Source organism: Protopterus annectens, chromosome 5.part1 (assembly GCF_019279795.1).
Source record: "Protopterus annectens isolate FY-2018-M chromosome 5.part1, PAN1.0, whole genome shotgun sequence".
Classification (NCBI taxonomy): Eukaryota; Metazoa; Chordata; order Ceratodontiformes; family Protopteridae; genus Protopterus; species Protopterus annectens.
The window spans coordinates 268,693,667-268,710,515 of NC_056736.1; positions in this window are offsets into that span (position 1 = coordinate 268,693,667).

The following is a 16,849-nucleotide window of genomic DNA, read 5'->3' on the forward strand; positions in this document are numbered from 1 at the left end:
TCCTACATCTATACCTTACCTCTACGCTCCCCCCTTCACTAACCCCTCCCACTGACTCCAAACCTAACGCTCTTCATCTCACGAATTTTGCCTCACACCTGCATTTATGGTGTACTCCCCTCCCACCCTCCCCCAACATCCCCTATCAACTTATAAATATACCCCATAAATCACGGATGCCATCTTTCTTCCCATGCTCTTCACTTGGCTGCTGTGCACTCTGTCTCAGTTGCTAGACCTATATTGAGAGTAAGCATTTTTGTACTTTTTAAATATACTGTTTGTGAATGCATGCTTATTCATAGTGGAATAACTTATCTCAGCCCTTTAATGTACATAGCGTAAGATTATTATACTGTTAGCAGAAAGCGTGCCGATAACACTTTTACCTGCTCAGCGTCGGCACGTGGGCCTATAACTAATTGCTCGACACAGGATTACATTGTTGTAGCTTTACCTCTCTCCCATTTTACAACCAATAGCTGTGTAAAGTATTTCTTTTTGATTAATGTACTTATTGTAGTAGTAGTATTTCTTATGATTAATGTACTTGCTGTAGATGCTAATACCTTGGCAACACTGAGTATGTGAGACTACTACTGAAAGGCTCGGCTACTGTAGAAACCATTTACTTATGCCCTGTTGTTTTGTACATGTTTAGTTCTACAACTGTTGACTGTACTATGAAACGGTTCTTGTTTTCTATGCTATTGTGAAAAACGCTCATTCTCACACAACGCTGAACATATGGGAACACTACTATAGGTTTGGCTATAGTTATACATTGCTAGTCAGAGGCTAATAAAAATCTTGACGGACTAGCGCTCCACTATAGATTTTACATTGTGGTATTGCTTTCATCTACACTGAACGACCGCTGACTGGGTTAATCTCTCTATAACACATAATGTGGGTCTAACTTCAATCGCTTAACTACATATAAAATACAACCCGATATTCAAACCCACATCACCTTTTATACCACATTTTACACACAAGGGGGTCTTTTTATGCAGGGTTCTGGATACCTTTTATACATAGCTATTGTAATCATGCTGACTAAAAAATAGTGTTTTTATACGTGGATTGTGATAATGACTCAACTGTCTACTTTTGTTTTTCTCATACCATTTTCTGGGTATGGAATAAAGGTGTAGAAACTTCTTACACATACCTTCAGTCCTCTAGCTCACTAAGAATAGTCAGTGATTTGTTCGCTGACTGTTTTAAGTGTCTCAACTGCCTAGTTTGTAGCTACTTACACAGTTTTATGGGGCTTTGAACAAGGGTCTGGTAACCCACTAATCACCGATAAGGTAATCAAGCTCTCATAACGTAGTCTGCATTCTGCACGTGGAACGCTATAAACTTTTTACCTGTTTTTCTGCTCTTTACTCCTCTAAAAAGTATCCACTCTACTCCTATTTTGCTTTTACTCTAGTTCTATATGGAACATGTTTTTTCTTGTGAGTGTATTCTGATAACCTCACTTAGTAACATCATGTAAGGAAACTAATGTTACTATTTCTATCCTAGCCACCTGCATGTAATTTGTTAAAGTTGTTAGAATCATAGATATACCTGAGTTTTTCTTCATTGTATTCTCTAGATGATTTAAAACATGATTACATTTTGTGATGTTTAGTGGCAAATACATGATATTGCATATGTTATATTCATACTTGCTTCCTATTATCAATATTGTATGCCTCACTACCTTCTCTCTCTTCCTGCTCTTTACTAGCCTGGTGAACTGGTACATTCCTGCACCTAAATACCTGCATTTTACTCTCCTGGAAGGCCGGAAAATTTAACCAACATAGGATCTCACCCACCAGCTCCCTGAGAGACCTACTTTTTAAGATAGTGAAAGTATGTCCTGATCTAGTTATCAGTTCTGTGTATCTTTATTTAAGTATTAGAGACTCTCCTACGTTAGACAAGCTTCCCACCCAGGATAGCCAGCAACCAACAATCCCCAACCCCATTATTTTTTCTGTTCTATTTCACTTACTCTCATAGCTTGACTTTTCCTCTTTCTTTTCATAGTACCTTTACTCCCTCTCTTCTGTACCCTGCCCCCTTGTTTGGGAACAGTCACTCCATTTAAGTAACTGGCCACAAGGTGGCACCTTACCACTAGCCTTTCTGCATCTCATATACTATTTTTATCTTCCCCATTATACCTCCCACATTTTGCTTTTTCAACGGGGGCTCTTCATTGAGTTATTTATTTTCCACCTCTCCCTCCCCTGACCTTGGTACCCTCCACTCCAACCACACTCTTACTCTCTAACAAAGTGTACTTTCCTCTTATTAGCCTCTTAACCCTTTTTTACATTCTCTCACTTTCTGACTTACCTGCTGTTTTCCCCCACTCTATAGATTGTCTTCCTCAGTAGTCCACTCTCTTGTCTCTTCCCGCTCCGTTCGCCCTTCGGGCTCACTCCGCTCCCCTACCCTGCCCCCAATTCCCACCCACCCCCAGTACTCCTAAACTTATACCTCCATAAACACACCCCCACTATCATAACCCAATCATATACTCCTCATCCTGCCACACCCAGCCTACAGCTCTTATAACACTCCCTCTTTCACTTTATCTCTACTCCCCTCAGAAAATATACTCTACCCACTGCTACACATCCTTAACTTCCTATAATTCCTAAATCAACTCTTAATTCCTACCTCTCTATCACCTACTACACTCTCCTCTACTATGTCTTATCAATGCCAATTATTATTAGTACTCTCTCTCCTACCTATCCTAACTACTACTTACCTCTTAACCTCCTATGAACAACCCCTCCTCTATACCCTTACCCTCCCTTCCAAACAAAATCTATCACCTTCACCAGCTGTATCCACAAGCTTCCTTAATGTCATTTGCAAACCCAGCTACTTTCTAGCTAAATATCACCGATTAATACACATTAAATATACCATCCTAAGTAATAAAAAGTTATTTGACTGCCATTGTAAACCTCTCCAATTTAACAACTTTATATTACTCCACTCCTTAATAGATGGAGACATTCATCCTAACCCTGGTCCAAATCCTTCCCTACCCACCACAAACTGTGACCAACATAAAACAATCCCCTTACCCTCAACCAAACCCTCCAATTCACTTTCTATAGCCCATCTAAACATACGCAGTATTTGCAACAAAATTCCCCAGGTTCATGCCCTTCTAGATGTACATCAGTTTGACATCCTCTGTTTATCAGAAACATGGCTTAAACCCACAATAAAAGTCAATGAACTTATCCCCCCAGGTTATGGCATCCTTCGTCGCGACTGCACAAGCAAAAAAGGTGGAGGGGTAGCAATTCTCTACAAAGCAGGACTACAAATTAGCAGTGTAAATCTTAACCTACAATCAGATAATAGTGCAGAAATAATTATCTCTAAACTACAGCTTAACTCACACAAATCAATAAACATCATCTGCTCCTATCTTCCCCCAGGAAAAAAGCACAGTATACTGGAATACCTTCTAAACTGGCTTTCTTCGAACCTCCCTCAAGAAACTATAGTCCTAGGTGACTTTAACATAGACTGGAATTTATGCAGCTGTACTAACCCCACCTCCCTGATCAACCTGTATGGCTTCTCACAAGTTATAAACTCTCCCACCAGAATAAATAAACTTAATAATAAAGAAAGCACCTTGGATTGGATACTTACAAATAGCCCACGACAAACATATACAACAGGAACCCTTCCAGACGACCTAAGTGACCATTCACTAATATATATTACCAGACATAAAATTAGCCAAACTATCCCTATTTCTGTCAGAATAGTCCGTACCAAAAAACATTTTGACCTCGAACTGTTCCAAACTGAACTTAAACAATGTAACTGGTCACCTCTTAAATCTCTCCCTATAAACGAGGCAGTGGAATACTTCAATACCACTTTCTCAACAATCCTGGACCATCATGCCCCAACACGCTGTATTAGAAACAAAACTAAACCAGCTCAATGGCTCTCTAATCAAACTAGGAAACTAATCCTTTGCAGAAATAAATTTTGGGCTAAATGGCGTACCACAAAGAATACTATTGATCACCAAACCTTTAGACAACAAAGAAATATGACAAAAAAAGTCATCCTATTAGATAAAAGGAACGTCTATCTCCAACTACAACAATCATCCCTCAAAGAACCACAAAAATTTTGGACTATTATTAACAAACTTCTATACCCAGGCAAAACCGCCACACCTAATCCTCTAGGCTCCAACCCTGACTGCCCAACACAAAGAGCAAATGCCTTCAACTCTTTCTTTACTACTTCTATACTGAATCTTGCAAACCATCTATCCCCTGACACCTCTAATCTGCCTATTCCTACTTCCATTCCTCCCCCATTATTCCACCTGGAACCAATACCCACATCCTATAGCTGTTCCCTAATCGAAAAACTAAAACCTACTACCCCCTCAGCTGATAAACTCCCAGCAGAATTGCTGCAAAAAGGAGCTAAGGCTATTGCTTATCCCATCTCCATATTGATCAATAGAACCATAAAAGAAAGTACTATCCCATCTATCTGGAAAATTTCTTACATAATTCCTCTTCACAAAGGTGGAAACTCCAATGATTTCTCCAACTTTTGCCCCATAGCTCTACTCTCTCCTCTTGGTAAAATAATGGAGAAATGTATCCACAAACAATTACTTAACCACCTTCTCCATCACAATCCACTAGCTAACTGTCAACATGGTTTCCACCCATTCCATAGTACCACCACAGCCTTGCTATCCTTCACTAACTGTATCAACAAAAATCGCAACAATAATATGCTTTCTTCTGCTTTCTTTGTTGACCTATCAAAAGCCTTCGACATGGTTAACCACAAACTCCTCCTACACCTACTGAAGTCCCTCTCACTTGACAGCCTAGCTATGAACTACTTTACTTGCTACCTTGAAAACAGACAACAGGCAGTTCTCTGGAAAAATCATCTTTCGAATCTCCTCCCCATCTCTCTAGGTGTCCCTCAGGGTTCCATATTAGGCCCTCTACTGTTTTCCATTTTTACAAATGACCTTCATCTATCCACTCCACTTTCCCCCTGCATTCAATATGCAGATGACTCTACTGTAATTTGTTCAGCCACATCCCAAACCGAACTTCATTCTCTTACACAAAAAGCTTTCAGCACTGTAGAACAATGGTTCTCTAACTGTTGTCTTCTCCTTAACCCGAAAAAAAAACAAACTTTTGCTCTTTACACCTACCCAAATGTCTACCTCTCTACACTTCACTCTTACATCCAATAATGGCACCCTTATTTCTCCTGACCCCACCACCAAACTCCTAGGAATTACAATTGATAATCACCTAAACTATGACAGCCACATAAATACTACAATAAAATCAATTAACAGAAAACTAGGATCCCTTTATAGAATCAAACCTTTCCTTACACCAGAAGCCAGGACCGCAATAGCTAGAACCCACTTAATCTCTACCCTATTCTATGCTTCCCCCATATATACTAACCTTTCTAAAAATAATCTCAACAAACTAGCCATATCATATAACAATATTGCTAGATTTGCTACAAATTCACCTTTCAGGACTCATCACTGTCTGAATCTAAAACAACTGGGCTGGCTTGAACTCCTTAACCAGCTACAATTTAACCAACTTACAATAGCCCATAAAGCCCTATACCAACCCAGCAACACTCCAATTCTTTCTGCCCTCATCATGCCATATAATAGCCTGAAGAATCTACACTCCTCAAACAAAATGTGGATTCATACTACCTTATCAAAAAACCTAGCAGGTGACTCCTTGTTCTCTAACTCTGTTAGTAAAGTATGGAATCAACTACCACATGATCTTACTTCTCAGACCTCTCTCCCACAATTCAAAACTAATCTAAAATTTTTTCTCACCAACCACTGGTTATGCTCTTGTACCAACCCTGCCTAACTGTTATCCTTCACTGACTGTTACACTCTATAACCACTATATTCCTACCTATAAATATCTATATTCTACACTCTATAAACTAACCTTTTTTGTACTTAAATACTAATGCTTATGAGTCTTGGGTACTATTTTCCATATTTGACTATTTAATTAAATTTTACAATTTTTTTTTTCTTTTTTATGTAAACTTTAACTGAATGCTGTAATATTGTATGTTGATGCCTTTTGTAGACTTATATTACTTTTAATTTTTGTACGTTTTTTTTCTGGAGCTTTTCTCCCCGGGCCTCTACTGAAAATGGACATGTATCCAGTTGGACTAGCCCGGTCAACAAATGTAAAATAAATAAAAAATAAATTTCACAATTTACTTTAAGGTCATACATTGCTCATTTTTGAAAGGATGCCTTTCTAAGTAGTATATCAGTTAATAATTTTTTCTTTCACTTTACTTTATAAGTAATTTTTCTAGTTGGTGCCTCTTTGCTGTAATAGAAACTACTGAGTGTTTTGAGGTAATAAGATGTGTCAAAATATTCAAGATATGCATGGATTAAACTTCACGATTATGCAAACTAAATGTTGTTGACATTTGGAATAGGATATGCCACTCATGAATAAGAAATCATGGCAGTATAAAACCAGAAAACTGGTAGGGGGAAGGTTTCAACAATAGTATAAGATGGCAGTGTAGCAATAATCTACTTGTAATAATATTATGCATTCATAGATGATGCTCTACAGGGTAATACTATACAATTTTAACTGAGTGAAGTTTGATTTGCAGTAGCATACATGTTTTGTACTTAGATCATTGATTTATTTGTGTTAAAAGCAGGCATACTTTCATTGCTGTATTGCTCGACTGATGAGTGGATCAAGGTTCATCATGTTACTTTTGCATGTTTTTTAATTGAATGAGTGATGCAGCAGCAAAAATCCAGACAAAAGATAGTTTCAGCTATGAGAAGAACAGAATACTTGTGGAAGCCATTAGGAAATATGGTAAATGCCTTTTTAGAAAAGGAGGACCCAAACAAATGAGAAGGCAATGGCCTGGAACCAAGTGATTATGGATATAAATGCTGTTGGTGGAAGGAACTGCTCATTAACACAATGCAAGAACAGGGCCAATGATATGGTAGGATGTGCTACAGCAAAGGCAACGTGGAGTGCAGCTTCTCATAGAAGTATGGGGCATGAACCCCATACTTTTATTACTTTAATACCTTATAAGGAGTATCTAATCTCCATTCTCCATTGGTGGGTGTCTATGAAACAGATGAGGATAGCAAGGGCATAATCACTGTTGGTGTGAACACTGGCTGTTACCTACATTTGCAGCATCATCAGTCATTTGTTCAGTAAGGTTGGCTTGACCTCTGTAATATATTTAGATAAAGAAGTGATTGTGCAGGTGAAATGATTACATGTAATATATGACATTTACTATTAACAGGTGAACCCTCCACTTCTGCACATAATAATTTTGAATAGAACATGTATGCAAGTGTCATTCACACCTCATCACACAGCATGTTGTGTACTTAAGTGTGTGAGTAGTAATATAATCAATTATTTTTTCACAGGGTCAGTGGTAGAGATGAGTGGTTCCACTGTACAGTACCAGTAAACTTAGAAGACAGCAGTAGAATGGCTGCTGCTGCTGATGATGACAAGATAGTTATATTTATGAGACAGTCTAAGAAAAGTGGCACACATTCACCAAGTTTAATGGCAGAATCACACAACTCACAACATATAAATAATTCTGTATGAAGTGACACTGAATCACAAACTCAAGTACATTAGGACATTACACTACAGGTTGCACAGGGAGAAAACCCATGCACCTGAGCACTGTTGTATCCAGAACCACAGAAACACCTTCTGTATGACGGCAGATAATTAGAGGTAACCGTGAACACTATGATACCTTTACAAAGGGGGTGCCAGGGATAGGAATATATAACAACTATGTCAGAAAACACACAAAGCATTGACTGACCAGTAACAAATGTCCCAACATATTCTTAAGTCTCAGTGGACTGCTACAGAGACTCAGCTAGAAATGGTCAGAGTACTGCAGGATGTACGTGAGCATTTCCAGCACTATTTGGAAATGGTACACAGCAGGGGTAATACCATGATCATATTGATTCAAAGTATGGCAGCTCATACAACAGCCATATCCACCTCCATTCATACACCAGTGAGGACCTATCAGACTCAGTGCTGAATGGGGAAGAAGAATGGGTACTATATGGCCACATGAGGACATAACACATTGCCCTACAAGAGCTACTCAGGAAAGTACTGGCAATGGCAGAGGGGAACCAACACAACAGAATTCATGTGGACCACATTAGCATTCATTTACATGTAGCACAATCTCTCATTTGAGGTCTTGGTCCTGCAGCAATGTCAGATCATTATCTGTAGGACCACCTGCATCCAGTATGTCATGTCATCGCAGCAAGTCAACATGACAGCCCCTTCTCTACACCACATGTACCTTCACCTGCCCTGTCTTTGGGAGACATTGAATATGACTTATATGACCATGGCTGTAAGTAAGGCTATGCATTTCAGGTACTTCAGATATGAAATGTTCCATTTCTTTTCCATGCATTTCAGTGCATTGATGTCAAACCTTAACTTCAAGGGCAATTAAATAAGTAAATATAAAAGGAAAAGAAAAATATATATATCTGTATTAGTACAGAACATGGGAGGCAAATGAATATGTCTGTGTGCTATGTAACCCAGTATTAAGAGGATTTCAATGTGCATGTATTTCATTTGATTAATGGCAATGATTACAATGAAAAAAAAAATAATATGGAAAGAAAGGTGAAGGGCATAACATACAAAATGCAATGTTTAACACCATTAAGGACCCATTCATTTGTTTCAATTCACTAATGGAATAGGTGTGACTTACGCAGAACATGCTTCAAATAATACACAGCATTTACAGGGTAACACACACATTTGAAAAAAAATGCATTTAATGAATATGCTGCCATGGTGGTGCAGTGGTTAGCATTGCTGCCTCCCAGCAAGAGGTTCTCCAGTTTGATTCTCATCTAGGGTGCCTTCTGTGTGAAGTTTGCATGTCCTCCCTGTGGTCACATGGGTTTCCTCCAGGTGCTCTGGTTTCCTCCCACATTCCAAATGCATGCAGTACAAGGATTGGACACTCTAAAGTGGCTGTAGGTGTGTGTGTCTGTGAGTAAGTGGTGCAGATGAACTACTGCAGCAGGGCCAGTCACCAGGTTGTGTAAACCTTGGCTTGAGATGATTGTCACTGTTAAAGTGACACCCCAACCCCATGTGCAAAAGGGGTTGAGGATGGTTGGATGGAATATCCTGCCATCAACACTAATGCTGTTGCACTGCATAAATTGTAATTGGTATTTCTGAGGACACAAGTTGGTGTGCATGAAATAATTAATTAATTTGACATTCAGTACCTTAATAAAGAAGAGTAAATCAATTCTAATATGTCACAGGGGAAAACTGGAGAAGCATTGCTTAAAAAGAAGAACGAAAAAAAAAAACACGATGCATTTTCCATTTTTGTTCAAGGTACAAACTCATGTAAGTGCAAGTTTAGAGATTGTAATGCATACCATTTTATGGAATGAAAACAGTCAACTACTGAAATGGCACTTTTGAATAAATTATCATTACTTAAGATTACTGAGTCCTTAAGCAAAACATTTTCAACAAAACAGAAAAAATAAAAATTATTCCTTACATTATGTCATTAGTTACTGAATAGTTCTCATTGAAAAGACTGGTATAACTTTTAAAAATAGTAATGCCATTAACTGTACTGGAAAAAATACTGATAAGAGAGAATGTCTGATGATCAATGACAGTAGACCACGTACCAGCCGACATAGCCCACACATAGTGGCACGTACTACATGACATAGCCCACACATAGCGGTTCATGCATCAACTATATTCTAGATGTTTTTTATAAGAAAGGAAGCACTAACATCAATGTCATGGTCCATTGTTCTAAACTAGATGTTGACTTTTTACCTGCACTACCATGTACTGTACTCCAGCCTGCCACATGGGGTTCCTTACTACTGGTGCCAGCTGGCTATCAATAATCATACTAAGAGCTGCATTGAAAGCTGTAGTGACATCATGGGTCACTTCACCACCAGACTGGCACATGATCATGTTGTGCAGAATGCAACCTGTGGTAAACATCATGCTTGGAGTAGCTGTGTCATAATCAAGGACACCCCCAGACAGAATCTAGGCATACAAAATGGGATTTTAATATGCCAAACATTTTTTAGATGATTTATTTATTTATTTCCAGTTTGATGACCGGGGAAGTCCACTGGGCCCAGGGAGTCCATTTTCAGTGGAAGCCCAGGGAGAAAAACTCAAGCAATACAGAGTACAGTAGAATACAACATACAATGTAAAATACAGTAGGATACAAAATACAAGTAAAGACACAGAACATAAGTACACAGTAAATGCAAAGTAGAAATACAAATATATATATATATATATATATATATATATATATATATATATATATAAATCAAAAGTATTCACAAAATTGGTCTGAGAAAAGCAGTTGTAGTTATCAAGTTAAGGACATTAGGAAGTTTGAAGTCATGTTTATAATAACTTATTTGAACAAGCAAGATGTTGAGATATGAAAGGTTGCAATTTAGAAAAGGTAGATTATTGGTGAGTATTATTATTCCTTTTGTAGAAAAGGTTAGTATAAAGTAGATGAAATAAAGCTTAGATGTAGAAGGGTTAGAAGGGAGGGATGAGCTAGGTTGGAAAACTGCAGGTACATTTTCAGATAGACAAGAGGTAGGAATGAAGCTGAGTTTAAAATTTTCCACATTCTCCATTGTTCTTAGAGTAGGAGGAAGAGAATTACATTTTTTGACTAAGGAAAAAGAGAGGAGTAGTTGTCCTGGTGGACGGTTAGGTTTATGGACAGTAAGTAAGTTTTGGTGAGCCAATTCAAGAGTTCTGTTAGGGATGTAAGGGAGAAGGATGCTTGTAAGCCCAGGGCATTTGGTGGGGTTGAAGAATAGTCTATGAGCTGTAATGAGTTACAGGTAGTCCAGATAGTTTGGGAGTTCTAACCAATTTAGAGAGTAAAGGGCAATACAGTGATGGGAGGAGTTTTTGGGGTTAGTGGCAAATTTGGAAATTTTGTTATAGCAGTTTTCTAATTTAGAAGTGATGGATGCAGATAAGTTGGTTAGTAAGGATGTGCCGTACATTAGGGAGAGAAGGAGGTAAGCAGAGGCAAGAGTGTGTCTGGTATGGGGTGAGAGGAAGTGATTGTGCTTTTGTCAAAGGAAAAAACTTCAAAGACCAATTCACGTTAGGTTCAAGCAAGGCACCCTTTATTACTTGCAGCAAGGAGACAAAGCATGTAGGCACTGGATTTGTCTGGATAATTAATGATTAGTAGGTTATACTTATACAGTTCTCTTCCTGTCACACAGAAAATGTTACAATCTATTTCTGACGTAGTTAGACACAGCTTTCTGTATGTTCTACAGAAAATGTTGCTAGACTTATTGCTGACCAAGTTTAAAAATATCTGTCATTCTGCAAAACATTTTGAGAAAAACAACCTGGCCTTGGGTTTTTGTCAGTCCATTTCAGCATTTCAATTCTTCTATTGTACTGTTCTAATACACGTGTTACATTTTACCTAGATTCAAGGTACATTTCTATCTTTAGTACAGGTAATGCTGACTACGGTGTAAACTTTCAAGCATCTATTGTTTTCTTTATCAATAGCTTCTAGCAGCTGCATATTTTCTCATGGCATAAGCAGAAATCAATATCCCTTTGTTAATTTTCATGACATTAGCAGAAATGAATTACTTCTTTTGTTATTTGCTGACGTTAGCAGAAAATAGAATGCTTCTTGTTAAGTTTCTAATGGCTGTGCAGATTCATGCAGTGTGAACAGAATAAATGTATTAACCCTTTTAAATCTCGAATGTACTAAATGCATTAAGCATGCATATTACTATTACATATTTTTCTAACATTTCCCCCTTTTAATACTTTTATTCTACTTTCAAGATAAGCTTAAACAGTATTTCTTCCCGTAACCTCTTCCTACTCAGGATTTGCAGTTAAGAGAGTCATTCAGGTTAAACTTATGAAAGCATTTTCAGATTTTTAACAATTCTTCAAGTTCAGCACCTTGGTATAAGGTTTCTGAAACTGACATGTCTATAAAGTCTTTAATCAGTCTTTTCATGCAGGGGATGCAGCAGCACACACATACCACCAGTAGGATCATTCCTACACAGATGGCAATCAGGATGTTCATCAGGATACTGCCCCACCCCCGAACAATCTCTGGAGAAAGTCCATCAATGGATTTGGTCCTGGTTTGGTCATGGCTGACACCTGCTGAATTACCTCAAGATGATTGTCTATCTCGTGTTTATGGTCAGGAATATAAGAACAGCACTCCTCCTGGATTAAAGCGCATGTAGCTTCTCTCGCTGCTAGGGTGAAGTCGAGAGCCATGCGGTTTTGAAGCACTATAGTCCTCATGGCAGTCAGTTCATCAGTCACCAATTCTAGGGCAGAAAAGGTTGCATTGCTCATTATTTCAAGAAGTTTAGACAATTTTCTCAGTTCCCAGATTGAATTTATTGCTCCATATGCTGGCAGTACACCTGCCCACGAGATGATGGTATCACCCAAGTCCATATGTGACAGTCCATTTTTCCCTAAGCCCACAGCATGATGGTTTTTCCAGCCCACATTAATTTGCCCCACTGGATTGACAAGCTTCTTGATTTCTCGTGGAACATTCCGAATTTTCCCTTGAGGTAAAACTGCTGTGTGTCGCATGGCCAGAACCAGGTACCCCAAATAACAACTGCCGGACCAATTCTCAGATAACCACTTGTATACTTTCCTACCACATACAAAATAACAGTCTTCTACTTTGGTAGTAACTTTACTATGTCCTGGCTCTGAATGAAACATTTTTTTGTCTATCATAGAAAGTTGTCTATGAAGGTCAGCATTATGTTTTACTTCATCAGTTGTCCTATGCATCAGTTCAACAAATGAATCACAGCTTGTGTTGCAATAGGATCCTGTGTTATCAGTTTTCTTGTAGCATCTATAAGGAACAGTCACATTGCAATTGCTCCAACCCACCTGAACTGTATCATTTTTGTAAAAACACACAGTCCCCTTCTGTTGAGCAGACAGGTGCAATGCTACTTTATCTTGTGATGTGGCATCTGATGTATCATAGACTAAATTTTCCCAGGACTTGTTGGCTCTTAGGGGGACTGAAGTTAACAATAACCCCCCCTGTATGCTGTTGGCAAAGCTGTGCAAATCCAGCAATTCAAAACATTGAAGGTCTCAGCATACACACATTTGATTGCCTGGTAAGTGTTGAAGTGTGGGTGCCACTCTGCATACAACTCTGCACGCTTGTTCAGTCCAGTTCATGTGGCTGAGAAAAGGAATGGCCACAACAAAAAGATTATTGTCACTAGTACAGTCAACAGGATGGTTATGCAATACCTCCGAGGAAACGGTTCTTCTGCATTCCTGTTTTTTCCTACTCTTCCGAATAGGTACATTTGGATCTTACTGGATTCTGTCATCTTTATTTCAGACACGTGTTCTTACTCTCTGCCTAATAGGACCTTCAGCACCAATGGTTTCTTCACTGGGGTTGAAATGGATCAGTCATATTGATCTGACCCCCCTTTGTAGCCAGACTTTGTGCTGAGGGCCCCGATGGAGAGGTAAGATTTTTGTCCAGTTCAAAGTTCTTAACAAGTTTGCAGTGTGTCAGGTGGATCCATGAAGCTTGCTCTGCTATCTTGACTGCAGTGGGTGTCGAACAAAGCACCTGGTAGGGACCTTCCCACTTTGGTGATGACCAATTCTTCTTCTTGACAACTTTTATCCACACCCAGTCTCCGGGTGTCACTGCCACTTCTGATGTCTTGGTTTGCTTTCTGTCTGAAACAGAATTTAACTGCAACAGATGTTTAGAATTCATTAATTTCCTCATATATTCAGCTAGTGTAAAATCAGCTTCCTGGTCTGATGACATGAGAAGTTTCCACTGGGGTGTATAGTAAACCCTTCCAAATAACTTTTCAAAAGGAGTCAATCCTTTTGCTGTAGGGACAGTTCTCATGCTCAACAGTGCGAGGGATAAACAGTATAACCAGTTTTTCCCTGTCTCAGCTATCAATTTTCTCAATTTGTTTTTTAATATACCATTATGCCTTTCAACTAGCCCTGCAGATTGTGGATGGTATGCACAATGATTTTTTAAAGAAATACCAAAATGCTTACTTAACTGCTGTCTGGTTTGGTTTACCAAGTGTGTACCATTGTCACTGTAGATCCTTTCCGGAATGCTAAATCTAGGGATGATTTATTTGACAAGTACTTTTGCCACTGTGGCTGCATCTGGATTTTTGGTTGGAAAGGCTTCCACCCATCTGGAAAACATATCTACAATGACAAGACAATACTTCTTATTTTCACATTTGTTCAATTCTATGAAATCCATGCAGATAGTGTGAAATGGATATGGTGGTGTAGGGAAACTCCCTTGCTTGGGATTTAACACCCCTTGTGCATGATGTTTGTTACAAATCTGACACGTCAAACAAAATTTTTTAGAGTAGTTTGTAAATCCGTACGTTGTGAACACCTGGTTCACCAGCTGTACCATCCCCCCTGTTGAGACATGGCACTACCAATGGCTCAACAAAGCTGCATATCTAAACAAATTAGATGGTAGTATCGGTTTCCCTTCTCTAGAGATGTACAGCCCCTTTTCAAGAATTGCTTCTCGTTTTACCCATTGTTGTTTTTCAGCTTGCGTAGTGAGTGTCTGCATTGTTTTTAACATTTCTAAGTCTAAAATCTCAGAGAGCTGTAATTCCGCATTTAAAAGAAATACTTCTGTGGCTGCTTGTTTTGCAGCTGTATCAGCTCTTGCATTACCTTTTGAAATCCTATCTTGTTGCTTGGTATGAGTTGTGCATTTACAAATGGCTACTTTCTGAGGTAATTGAATAGATTCTAAAAGGTCTAAAATAAACTGTGCATGATTGATAGGTTTGTAAGTAGATGTTATCATTCCTCGGTTTCTCCACTGTTGCGCAAAAACATGTACAGTAGAAAAAGCGTACTGGCTGTCAGTAAAAATGTTTACACATTTACCCTTTGCTAAGGTACATGCCCGTGTCAAGGCAATCAATTCTGCTGCCTGTGCAGATAAGTTGTGTGGTAAAGGTTTTGCTTCTATAATCTCAGTATCAGAAACTACTGCATATCCTACTAGGTTCTGTCCTGCAGGACCCCTTTTGCACGAACCATCCATGTAGTATGTCACCTCGGCATCATCCAAGGGGACATCCGTGAGATCTTTTCTAGGTAGTGTCTTTTGCTGAATTACCTGCTGGCAGCGGTGCGGTGTGCTGTCTGCAGGAGTCGGGAGCAGAGTAGAAGGGTTTAAAGTCATGCATCATTCAATTGTCATGTGAGGCTGGCTCAACAATATAGTCATACAGGAAAGATGCCTAGCAGGGGAAAGATATGCCACCTTTTCTTGTAGTGAAATAATCACGACTGCATGAGGTACTCTCAAAGTGAGAGGGTGGAATAAGACTACTGAGGCCGAAGCCTGTACTGCCATTGCAGCTGCAACTACTGCTTGTACACACTGGGATAAAGATCGAGCCAATGGGTCTAGTTGTGATGAATAGTAAGCAATGGGGCGTTGCTTATCCCCATGCTGCTGTGTTAATACTGATGTCATGTAACCCTGCTTACAATCTACAGTTTGGAAAAAATGTTTATGGTAGTTTGGTAAACCCAGAACTAATGAGGATGCTATTAACTGCTTCAGTTTGCAGAAAGCAGATTCTGCTTCTGGTGTCCATTGTAACAAATCCTGCGCTGCCAATAGGCTTCTTATATATAAGGTCAGTCAGAGGTGCAGATTCCAAAGCATAGTTTGGAATCAAGCTCCGGCAAAAATTAGTTGTACCCAGGAAGGACATAATTTCCTTCTTGGTAGTGGGTTTTGGTGCTTGCAAAATTGCTACCTTTCTGTCCTCTTCTAATGTTCTGCCTTCTTTGGATATTACATATCCCAGGTATTTAACTTGTTTTTTCCAAAGCTGCAGTTTACTTTTATTTACCTTATGTCCTTCAGCGGCTAAAAATTGTAGAAGTGCTATGGTATCTTCTCTACAATCCTACTGGGTGGGGGCTGCCAGCAAGATGTCATCAACATAAAGTAAAATCTGACTGACACTTGGTGGGGTGAATCCCGCTAAGCTGCTTGCCATTTCTTGTGAGAATATTGTTGGACTTTCACAATATCCCTGTGGTAGTCGTGTATATGTATACCTTTTCCCCTGAAATGTGAATGCAAACCAATACTAGCTATCAGGGTGTATCGGTATCGAAAAGAACACATTGCTGATGTCTACCACAGAAAAATACTTCTGTTGAGGTTTTAAATCATTCAACAGGGTGTGTGGGTCTGGCACCGTCGGTGCCCTTGGTATTACTGCATCATTTACAGCTTGCAAATCTTGGACCATACGCCATTCTCCATTTGCTTTTTTGACTGGAAATAAGGGTGTGTTACATGGTGAATCGGGAGATTCTACTAGTATCCCTCCTTTAAGTAAGGCTGCTATAATAGGCTTTATCCCTGCCTCTGCATCTTTTCTTAAGGGATACTGTCTCTTTTGTGGTCTAAATGCTGATTTTGGCGTAATAGTAACTGGTCCTCCTGTAAGAATAAGTCCTACATCTGACTTTCCTGTTGACCAGAGAGTCTCTGGTATATT